The 12,503-nt window shown below is 45.1% G+C and overlaps 1 protein-coding gene across 1 annotated transcript in view; it reads right to left on the minus strand.

Annotated features, from left to right (window-relative positions):
* RAB26 (RAB26, member RAS oncogene family) overlaps positions 1-12,503 on the minus strand; it is a 116,487-nt gene that overhangs the window by 82,878 nt on the left and 21,106 nt on the right. The window lies entirely within an intron of this gene.

Raw genomic sequence — 12,503 nt, forward strand, 5'->3', positions numbered from 1 at the left:
CACCTCCATCACTACTTGAAATGGAGCTGAAGTGTGTGCAGCTTCAGTGATGCTTCTCTCTCTCTCTCTCTCTCTCTCTCTCTCTCTCTCTCTCTCTCGTTCTTTGCACTGCAAGTTCTTTGGGGGCAGGGACCTCCCTCTCTTTTTTGTACATGCTACCCTGTAAAGTGCCTACCTGCTAACCCCACCATGCTGACTGAGGTACATAAATTACCATATTTTTCACTCTACAAGATGCACCAGACCACAAGGCGCACCTAGTTTTTGGAGGAGGAAAACAAGAAAAAAAATATTCTGAATCTCAGAAGCCAGAACAGCAAGAGGGATTGCTGCGCAGTGAAAGCAGCAATCCCTCTTGCTGTTCTGGCTTCTGTGATAGCTGCGCAGCCTGCATTCGCTCCATAAGACGCACACACATTTCCCCTTACTTTTTAGGGGGGGGAAAGTGAGTCTTATAGAGCAAAAAATACAGTATATATTTGGTGGCCCTCGACAAGTTCCCAGGGCTGCTCTAAGGAACAGCAAAGCAGTCAACTTCAAGTTTCTTCTTTTTCCAATCTTAAATTCACATTTCCACATAAGTTTGCATTCTTTTTTAAGTCCTCATAAAAATTCATCAGCATCTTACACATCAAATGCAAACCCTGGACTCAGCTATATAGCTGCAAATAAAACGTTTTAAGTGTGTTTAAAGTGCAATCTACAAATGTGACACTAGATAGCAGCAGTGAGCTATGGCAAATTCAATGTAGTTTTTAAAAAAAAGGATTTTCACAGCGTTTTTTATATGTGTGTAGATTCCTCCTCCCCTTCATGGATCACTGCCTTGCCGTGGCGAAGGTGCTTGAAGAACTCAGAGAAGCTATGAACTATGCCGTGCAGGGCACCCAAGATGAACAGGTCATAGTGGAGAGTTTTGACCAAACGTGATCCACCTGGAGGAGGAACCGGCAAGCCACTCCAGTATCCCTGCCAAGAAAACTCCATGGACAAAGACAACAGAAACAAAACTACTAACATTATCATGCCACAGCTGACAGGGTCAGCCTGTATGAGCAGCTGGCCAAAATAAAACAAATCCAAAGCATGTAATTTAGAAAAATTGAAATGACCCTTTCACACACCCTTTTAAACACATGCATTGGGAGAGGATCCCTAACTTTTGTGTGTGTGTGTGTGTGTGTGTGAGAGAGAGAGAGAGAGAGAGAGAGAGAGAGAGAAAGAAGACCTGAAATACAGGACAAAACTGTATCAATACAGGACATAGCAGTTTACATTGAAATACGTATAGGACATTCCTGTATTATACAGTACAGTGGTACCTTGGGTTAAGAATGAGACCTCCCGCTGCCGCCGCCGCGCCGCCACCACACAATTTCTGTTCTCATCCTGAAGCAACCTGAGGTACTATTTCTGGGCTAGCGGAGTCTGTAACCTGAAGCGTCTGTAACCCGAGGTACCACTGTACAGGTAGGAGGCAGGTCCAAGAGCCCTCCCACCACTCTCCCAAAGCCTGCCCTTTGGGAGGAGGCAGCAGGGCTCCAGCATGATACCTGACACCTCTTTCCCAAAGCCCAAGAAGCTTCTGCTGTGATGCTCACACACTCAATGTTAGCCCCCAATCACCCTTGCAAGCTGGCACCTCTGGCCCTAGCTGTTCCCCTACAAACAATTTCCCTGCATGCCACTGGCAGCAAGGACTTTCCAGGGTTTCAGACAAGGGGCACATTCCCAGGCTTACCGGGAGAGACTATTGGTAATTGAACCTTGCACCTTTTGCCTACAACATTTTCCTCTTAGCAACTGCATGAAGTAGCAATTGCATGAAGTTGTTTCATTATTTTTTTTATAGAGTCAACCGTATGTGCACTGGCCCAGAATGGAACCCTCTTGGGGGGGTAGGGGGGAGTTTGCGGGATTTAACCCTTTGGTACACATAGAGCTCTCAGTCTGCATGGACCCCCAGAGATGTTGCCAGGCCTGTTTTGTTGTTGTTGTTTTGCATCGGGAGCAAGCCTCCCACAGGGGCCAACAGCAGCTTTCCTCCTGAAGCAGTTTGCATAAAATATAGTGTAAAATATTCATAAGAAAGCAGCATTAACACTCGAAAAACAAGCAGGCACAAGAACATTATCAAAATAAAAGATAAAACCAACAGTTGTTAAAAATATGTATATACATTGTAAAACCACAAGGTCAGGAAGGCTTGCCTAAACAAAAAAAGGTGTCAGAAACAGTACAGTGGTACCTCAGGTTAAGTACTTAATTCATTCCGGAGGTCTGTACTTAACCTGAAACTGTTCTTAACCTGAAGCACCACTTTAGCTAATGGGGCCTCCTGATGCTGCTGCGCCGCCGGAGCACAATTTCTGTTCTCATCCTGAAGCAAAGTTCTTAAGCTGAAGCAATATTTCTGGGTTAGTGGAGTCTGTAACCTGAAGTGTATGTAACCTGAAGGGTATGTAACCCGAGATACCACTGTACAGCAAAGGGGCCTGCTTGATATCAACAGGCAGGGAGTTCCAGAGAGTACCGTAGATGCTGCCATACCGAAAAGTCGGTTTCTTGCAGGTGTGGCAGTTTCACAGGTGTCACAGCCATAAACCCGAGGTGAATAGTTGGGGATTTTTCTACAATCTTTTGGATAAGCAAGGGCCACCAAGGAAGGGCTGAGCCTGGTATGTGATGGTATGGGCAACTGGGTGCACAATTCTGGATTTGTAGCTGGCAGCCTTGCAGGTTCAATCCATCCCCCTTGGCAGGAGGTATGTGGATTTGCACTGAGAGCTTTCAAGACCAGAGAAGCCTATTATTCATGATTGTGCCCCTTCTCCAAACGCCGTGACATGCTGTATATATAATTTCCGACAAAACTGAATTTAAAAAGTAGTTCTTTGGCAAGGATCCAGCCCACTAAAATGCCTCTTCAAAATGGCAAGCCTCTCCTCCGCTCCATTTTCTACAATTGAACACACACACGACTTCAATAATCATATGTTCTGGGTTACGAAATTTCAGTAGGTAAACAGCCACTCAATCTCCACACAGGCAATTACCATAGAAACAACTGGCACTTCAGTAAGCCCATTTCAGCTCCTCAGAGCAGCCTTCGCCAACTTGCTGCTCCTCACACCTTTTTGAACTACAACTCCCATGCTGGCTGGGAGTTATAATCCAAAAACCCAGAGGGCACCAGGTTGAAGCACCAGCTGGTTTAGAGATGAGGAAGTCTCTCCTCTGCCTCCTTCATGTCAAGCTTCAAGGGTGTTCACTTTCACCTACCTGTCTCAGAAATGAACAAATTTCCTCAGCACCCAAACTGCCAACATTCAGAGTGTAATAAATTATCAACTGGGGCCTCATGCCAGTTTCCTGCCACTTCCATTTTTCCTCTGCTAATATTCAACAAAGATGATCTAGGGCAAGACAAATCCTTTTATGATTGGGACGTTAGTTATCTCAGTGGCTATTTTTTCCCCTCAGGAAAAAAATGGGGCTACAATGCAGGAAAAAGTTGTTCTAACTCCGAAAAACTAAGTCAGTGGGGCAGTGGGGGAGGACAGTAGTTTGGGGAGGTAAGGGCTTTCATTTCTGTGTACACACACACACACTTGCAAAAGCAGGAAAGCTTTTTGTGTGTGTGTCTGGCTTAAGAGCCCCAAAGTGGAATAAATTGATTCATGTTGGTTACTTTAAGCTGGGGGTTTAATTCATTTCTCGCCATTTTTTTTAAAAAAGCAGCCCCATTTGTGATTGAACCACATTTAATTGCGACTAATTGTCATGCCCTTTTAAAAAAAAAATAGTTTGCCAGTTTCAAACTCTGCAGCAATTATCTTTATGGGGCTGCATTGAATTGTTTCATCTCTTTGTTAAGAGGAATAAAAAGTATATTAATTGCTGACTGTAAGAGGTCGGGAGGGGCACGCAGGAAGAGTGCATTTGTGAGCTTGGAAAAGCAGACATTATGCGAGCTGGTAAAATCCAGAAAGCAGTCACAAATGTTGCCTGGGTAAGAGCTGCTGGAAATGTAAGGGGGAGGGGGGGGAGGCCAACTGCAAGTTTCAGAACAAGGAAAGCTGCAGACAAATGATGGCTTGAGAGAAAGCTCTGAGTGAGAGTGCAGCTGGTGCAGGGGGCTGGACTAAATGACCCTCAGGATCCCTTCCAACTCTATAATTCTACGGTGCGAGGAATGTACATTCAGGCTATTTATGTCTCTGGTAAAAGAAGCTTCAAAGGTTCTTGCATTGCTTCAAAAACTTTTATTTGACCAACATTTATTTGACCAGCAGGGACAGTGGAACAAAACTGCATGGACACCTCTCATGGGTAGCAAATTTTCTCTCAAGCCACTTTCAACTCCTCCACACCTGCGTCCATTCCCAGCTGAAATCTCCTGCATCTCCACACCAAAGGTATAGTGGGTTTCCAAGCAGGAGTGGGCAGAAGGTGGACCAGGATCTACGGAGAGATTTGAAGTTAGATCAGCAAGGGTGTCTGAGTCCAAATTCCCAGTTACCACCCCCTACCCCAGTTGGTGCTGATGAGAGCTGGAGGGCACCAGGTTTAAGCCTAGACAAAACTGACATCTCGCCACCCACAGAGCTTGCCTACATTCTTGCAAAACATTTGCGCTTCACACAAGATATTGGCACTGCAATCATCTGGATGCAGATTTTTAACACATCTGGCAATCTGTAACAATCAACTACAAACTTGCTGTTATTTTGGCAATTAAAGACCCTGCAGACAGGGATGAACCGTCTGTGAAATGAGAACAATGCTATTAAGCGGCCAATTAGCCTAGGTAAATAATGGAGTCAGCAATGTCTGGTGAACAATCTGTCGACTGCAGCACAAGAAATGATAGCACAGCATCAGAACAAACACATTATGCAAATGCAGGCAGGCTGGCTAAGGAGGGCTTTGCTTGGCCATGGACAAAGTAGTATACCATAAGAGATTCTGGGGCAGCAGACATATCATACTTTTAGAGCAACAGGAACCAGCCTTTGTCTACACAGGAACAGAGTTTGCACCTTTCTGAAGGACAAAAGATACTGACATTTGTAAAGTTAAAACTATTCTCTTTTTCTGTATGAAACCCTCTACATATCAAAGCAGTTTTATTATTATTATTCATATAAAAAGCATTGTGAACAAAGTGTTGGTCCTAACATAGAAGTCCCTATATACAGCTCAAGACCAGGCCACTTGAGAAACTACCTCATCTGTTTTACACCCAGAGTAGATGGTTACAGTCCAGTTTCTCCAAAGATATCAGAAGCCCACATGGCAGGGCCTTCAGGGTTGCTGCCCCATTCTGTGGAATAGCATTCCTGTCGAAATATGGCATCGCCTGCACATTCTGGGAGCAACTGAAGACATTTTTGGTCCAACAGGGTCTTTACCACAAGCGTCCACTTGTTAGGGACTTAGTCTTGTTTACATTTGCTGTTTTTAACTGTTTCAAATTATCTTATGAGCAAATTGCCTCGAGACAGCAACAAACAGTCCATGATATCCTAGCATTCAGCCAACAGCTATTGCGGGATGGGAGGCTCAGGCAGACAGCAGGAAGAAGGCAGCCAACTGATAGCTTTGTCTCTGGGCAATTACATCCCACCTCTCATTTTCTTCCTTCAGCCTTCCTAATGGGTAAGCAGAGCAGCATTCAGGAGGCTGTTTCCTACCCAATCAGCAGACAAAGTACTCACCAATCTTTTCTACTGATTGACATCATAGGCTGTTTCTATGGCGATGATGATGATGAACGCAGAGCATTACCCTAACGACATCTGATTCCAGTCTTTAGCTATTCTAATCAAATGCTTTTAGGCATCACCCACAAAAGAGACGGTTCTCCCCTCCCTCCCTCTAACCATTGGAAAGGGAGAAAACAGGGCTGGGGGGGGGGAAACATCTCAAATTCATAGCTGACAGAATCAAATGTTCAAGAGGGCTTTTAAGCAAGAATCAGACAAATTCAGGGATGATTGGTCTGTCAGTATTTCAGCAATTATGAGCTGATGCTAGCCCAAGCTGCTCCAAGCTGGTGCCCACCAAAGGCTTTGGACTACAACTCCCATCAATGCCCTGCCAACACAGCCATGATAGGAGTTGTAGTCCAATATGGCTGTGCTGCCCAGAGCTGATGAATGTTGTGGTCCATTAGATTTGGACAGAGGTGCCACCTTGGACCAAAGACACATCATTGGAAGTGCATTGTTGGGAGGTGGCCTTGCCCAGTGTGGCACAGCTTCAGTGGTCATGGTTCCTCCTCTCTCACACACAACAGGAGCTTGCCTTTGATGCTGTGCCGCACTTGGCTTGCTGGTTTGGCCTCCTCTGCCCCCTCAATCATAGGGGAAGGTGAGCCCTCTGCTAAGGAATATTGAGAGGGCTGATGACACCTCCGTCCTCTAGAGTTGGCATGCCTGGATCTGGATGATAACTGGATTCAGGAAGGCTGGGCTCACCAAGTGCATCCTCCAACTTGGTACCCGACTGCAAGGGGCAAGCAACAGGAGTTGGCCAGCTCCATCTTGCTCTTCCTATGAGCTTCCCATAGGAGTTCCCATGTCAGGCTATTCTTTTGGAATGGAATGTGAGACAAGAGGGACCCTTGGCTGCAGCCACCACAGATTGGACTGTATCACAGCTCCGCATTCCGTGTCAGTGTGGAAAAGCTTAAAGCGGGAAGACCGGATGTGTAATGTACCCAAAGGTCTCAGCCGTCCTTGATTTCAGAAGCCAGGTGAACCAGCTGCCTTCTACCGAGTCAGACCAATTGGTCCATCTTGCTCAGTATTGTCTACACTGACTGGCAGTGGCCCTTCAGGGTTTCAGGCAGGGTGTCTTTCACAGCCCTTCCTGGAGTTGCAGGGGATCGAACAGAGGGCCTTCGGCATGCAAGGCAGATATTCTGCCACCAAGCCACGGACCCCTGCACAGCCCCTTCCGCATGACCAGCAAAACCCAGAACAATGCAAGGTCAGAGAAGTTGCAAACTACACAGAAAAGGCACGCTTTCTTGGAGTAGGATTTGGATGATGGGGTAACCACAGGACATGTGCAATTGTGGTGACAGGCCACACTTTGGCTCCAAGACTTCGGCCAAGTGAGCATCCCAGTGGTTCCAGGGTCATGCCCCTGGCTCCCTTTCGACAGTTTCCACGCTGCCTCCTCTGCCTGCCTGCCCGCCCTCCCTCCCTCCCAATCCTGTTGGCGCAGCTGCAATGAACCAGCTAAAGCTTTTAGCAGCCAGCCAAAAGGGGAGCCCTCCAGAACTGCATTTGGTGGTAAATACCTTTTTTCCTTTCTAATTGCTGGGGGCAGCTTTTAAGGAGATTGTGTTATTGCATATTACTCTGCAGAGGGAACATCGTAATCGCTGCCACTGATTTACGATCGCTTTCTGTTTGGCAAGCAAATCTGTTTTGATTGGTGCACAGCTGATGCGCTGATGGAGGCTAATGTGGAAAAACATTCCCGGAGAGAGGAGGACCTTTCATCCCCTTCGCAAGCACCTGGAGAGGCCTCCCTCTCCATTGCTCGCAATAGCCTGCAGGGCTTCCATTAGCATACATGGGGATTTATGGAACAAGGAAGCCTTTCCCCAAACCTGGCATCCTCCGGACACATTGGACTACAGCTCCCACCAGCCCCAAGTTGGGGTAGACTGGAATCATGTGAACAAAAAGAAGCTAACACTTTCAACTTTGACTGTTCCTGCTTGGCTTGGAAGATCCATGAGGCTCTTGAAGGGAAGGGAAGGGGGCAGAGGGAGAGAAATAGGTGAAGTGTTATTGGTTTCAGCAGGGGATGAGAATCTAAGGATTGACTTTGTTAGTTTAGAAAATGTATACTCCACTTGACTGAAGTTCTTTTTACAAAGAGGGGAAAAAACCCCAGTTAAATTATTGGTAAAATCTTTAAAAACGCTCATTTAAAACATTCAAGGAAATTAAAATAAAAAATAAGCTACAAACCAGATCAAAACACACGTTGGCATTCTATGTTTCTGGATAGGCTTGGCTAGACAAAAATGTTTCTAGCAGCTGCCATAAAGAGTACAGTGAAGGCACCCTCCCGATGTCCATAAGCAGGGAGTTCCAAAGTGCCACGCTAAAATATCCATTTCTTACAAATGTGGAATGGGGATTATTTGGCACCTGTAACAGTGCCTGTTCTGTCAATCAAAGCAGTCAAGTGGTTGCATATAGGGTAAGACAATCTTACAGGTAAACTGGTCCCATTTATTACATGGATGCAATTAACAGGCATCTTTTTAGGTCACATCAAACTTTAATTGCTTTATTGCTTATGGCCAAATATATTTTCTTTTTTAAAAAATCAAACAGGTTGAACGATATACAACAAACCACATCTGCAAATACTGAAAATAATCTTTGCATGTAGTTAAACTATGGAACTTGCTCCCATAGAAGGCAATGATGGCCACCAATCTGGATGGCTTTCAGAGTGGATTGGGCAAATTCAGTGAGGAGAAGGCTATCAACAGCTCCAGGTCACAATGGCCATGCCTGGTTTTCACAGTTACAGCCAGTACTGTTTCTGGATACCAGTCGCTGGAAGCCACAGGAGGGGAGAGGGCTCTTGTGCTCAGATCCTGCTTGCAGGCTTTTCTTCTGGGCATCTGTTTGGCCAATGTGAGAACAGAATCATGGAATCATGGAACTGTAGAGCTGGAAGGGACCCTGAATGTCATCTAGCCCAACCCTCTGCATTGCAGGAATCTCAGCTAAAACGCTGAACAAGATGAGCCACTCACCTGATCCAGCAGCCAAGCTCTTATGTCAATGACAGATAAATAAAAATACAGTAAAGAAAATGAGAAAAAAAGCAAGGATTAAAATAGGGGGGCAATAAAAATATATTTAAAGCAGGGCACCAACATGCTAATGTATAGTTGTCTCTGAAAGCATTTTGGTGTGAATCCTAGAGGCAGCAAGTACAAAAAGAATCACCCCATAAAAGTCACAATAAAGTTCAGATCCGATGGTAGATATACTCTCTTTTCTGAAATGGTTTCTGAACTGCCTTTTAAAAAGGTAAAGAGAGATATCATCTATCACTCTGCTTGCTTTTGCCTTCCAGCATGCTACCAAGCGTTCCTCTGCAACTGTGCTTGTTCTGTGCCAGATAGTACATCTCATCGGGGGATGGAAAGGTGGGTAAGGCTTGCCCAAAGAGCTTGGCAGACCAAACTCAGAGGGCCCACCCCTGACCTAGTGGGTTGTTGGGGTCACTAATGGTTGAGAGCGAAAGGAACTGAGGCTGAATGTGTGCAGAGGTACAGGTGTGTTTAGCATATGTGGAATTTGTGTGGGTACCGAGTGAATCAGATCCTCTCTTATAAATTTTGATGCTTCATACTGTATTTAAGAACATAAGACAAGCCTGCAGGATCTGGCCCAATGACCCATCTAGTCCAGCAACCTGTTCTCACAGTGGCCAAGTAGATGCAAGCAGGATTCAAGCACAAAGAACCCTCTCCCATTCCTGAGGTTTCCAGCAACTGGCATTCAGAATTAATGTATTCGCTTTCTCCAACCATGTAGGCAGAGTACATCCATCATGACAAATAGCCACTGATAGCTGTTTCTGCCATGAATTTGTCCAATCCTCTTTTAGAGCCATCACTGCCTCCAGTGGAAAGGAGTTCCATAGTTTAACAAATTAATTTACTTTTTTTTGTTTCATATATTGTATTTTGTGGAGGTTGTAAACTACCTTGCCATGTCTTCTGATGAAAAACGGTCAGCGGGATAGGGTGTTCATGAAAACTTACTATTAGCTGTTTGTGGATATCCTCTCTCTGCTGATCTCGACAAGAAACGAGATAGGCAGAAAATGGATATCCACAAACAGTTAATAATGAGTTCCTGTGAATACACTACACTGCTGGGTTGTTGTGAGGAGAGGCAAAGCAGAACCATTTTTTTGCCACGCTGAGCTCCTTGGAAGGAAAGGTGAGGTATAAATATAAAAATAAAAAAGAGAAAAATAATTAAAACTTGGCAGCACGAAGTGTTTGGTTCTGTGTTACACAATTCGGAGATTCCATCTGAGAATGCACACAATTCTTCTAGGCTCACAGACATTGATGAAGCATTGCTCAAAAGCGAAAAGGAAGTCCATTTATTGTGTTGAAACTCTGCCGGACGGGAAGTCTGAAAGGAAGGGGGAAAGAGGCTGACACCCTCTGGCTGGCTCAAAATAAAGACAACCAAATCCAAGGCTGGTAGTGGGATTCAGGCACTTGGGAGTTGCCACCTCCACAGGGGCAACTGGGGGCTTTGTCCAAAGGGGGCCCTAATCTGGAAAGCAAAGCAAACAAGCAAAAATCCTCCAGAGCAGGCTCACAACATCCAGCCATTGTGCCGCCTTAAGGCCAGGGGCAGGGAACCCGTTGCCCCTGAGACGTCGTGTCCTGGCCTTCGTGGCGGGGTGAAGAACGTGAACTCTCAGCACCGTTTCTGCCATAAAGTGTTATAAGGCACAGGTCCACAGGTTAGGTGGAGGTGCTCTGAATACAGGTTGTCACTCAGAAGGGTCCAGAATGGCTGTGGCTCAGGGGCAGAGCACTTCCTTTGCCTGCAGAAGGTCCTAGGTTCAAGCCAGGCATCGCCAAGTAGGGCTGGGAATGTCCCTTGCCTGAAACTCTGGAGAGCCCTTGCCAGTCAGTGCAGACAATGCTGAGTCAGATGGACCAGTTATCAAGCAGCTTCCTAGGCTCCACTGCTGATCAGAAGTCCTAAATTTCACCCACACCTCTTCCTTCCTATCTGGTGAGCAGTACGGAGAAGGAGGCTGTCAATGGCTACTAGCCGCAATGCCTACATACTGGCTCCATTAATTGAGGCAGCATGCCTCTGAATGCCACATGCTGGGAATCTCAGGTCCTGCTTGTGGGCTTCCCTTGGGGGCATCTGGATTTTATTTTATTTATTTTAATTGTCAAGAGTGAATTTCTGTCAAATTATTATTTGCTGATGTTTTGAGAGTTAATTTTATTGCGCACTACAGTGGATGCTCAGGTTGCAAACGTGATCCGTGAGGGTGCACATTCGCAACCCGCAGCGTTCGCAACCCACGTCTGCGCCTCTGCGCATGAGCGGGTTGCTATTTGGTCTTCTGTGCATGCGCAAAGTGCGATTTAGCGCTTCTGCTCATGTGCGACCGCCGAAACCCAGAAGTAATCCTTTCCGGTACTTCCATGTTTCGGCAGTCCGCTGTTGGCTGTTTGCAGTATGGTAACGCTGCAGAGAGCTTGCTGGGGAGATCATGCATTAAAAAGAATAAAGGACTCAAAAATAACTTAAACTAGGTTTTAATAAGAAAAACAAAAACTCCTTTTACACTAAATACATTAACAACCAAACCAGACCCAACCACCAACCCATCCCCCAGGGTAATGGGAGAGCTAGGTGCTGCTCCTTATATACTACACCCAAATGCTGACACACCTTAATCTAATACAACTCAGCAGCACCTGCTACGTTTCACAGCTGTAAAGCTGGGTCTCGTTATCTTACTCTGGCCCTTGCTCTGGCCCCTTAAAGACATACACATCAGGTGGAACAATGATGAACCTTTACATTTAAAGAAACCATTCAACATTTCCCCTGCGGTTCATCATTGTGGAACAAAAACATAAAGCATACTTTGTACATGTTTTTCATGTGTAACCTTTGTCAATACTTGATGTAAACTGCAACCTATAATGTTTGGTATGTTTAAGATACATTACCACTCTCTTAAGAGCAGAGAAACATTGCTTAGTGGGCTTTTCCACATTGTGATGCATCTTTTAACAAAAGCTTAACTGTTTCATATTTTACGCTTGGTGAATAACACAAATCTTAATCTTCACCTGGAATTTGTTGAAAACCCCTAGCAACTAATCTTGCTTTGTACCTTACAACTTCATTTTTGTCATTCATTTTAACTCTATAAACCCATTTTGAATCAATAAGTCTCATATCTGGGGTTTGTGGTACAAGAGACCAAGTGTTATGCTCTTTTAAAGAAGCTATCTCAGAGTTCATAGCTTTATACCAATTTGCAGCTTGTTGCTTAGGTAATTTCTGAACATCATTGTAGCTTTTTGGCTCAAAAACTGCCTTACTGGCATACACAGTATTAAAATGTTCATCTGCAAAACGTTGTGGCTTCTGTCTCTTTCTATCTGAACGTCTCAGTCCGGAAGGAGAGTCAGATTCCTCAGACTTAATGGGACTAAGTGAACCACTAGTTTCAGGTTGTAAATCATTGTCATATTAAAGAGATGCCTGTAGGCTAAGCTCACGGTCAGAAAACTCAAGAGAATCTAACCTCCCCTCGGGTGCCTGTGACTTTAAATCATCAAACAAATCAGATTCAACAGACTTTTTGTCTTTTTCCATTAATTCAGAAGCACCATTTCCTGCTGCTGCTGCTGCTTCTTCCGCTTCTTCCTCAGTATTATCTATACC

This window comes from Podarcis raffonei, chromosome 14 (genome assembly GCF_027172205.1).
Source record: "Podarcis raffonei isolate rPodRaf1 chromosome 14, rPodRaf1.pri, whole genome shotgun sequence".
NCBI lineage: Eukaryota > Metazoa > Chordata > Lepidosauria > Squamata > Lacertidae > Podarcis > Podarcis raffonei.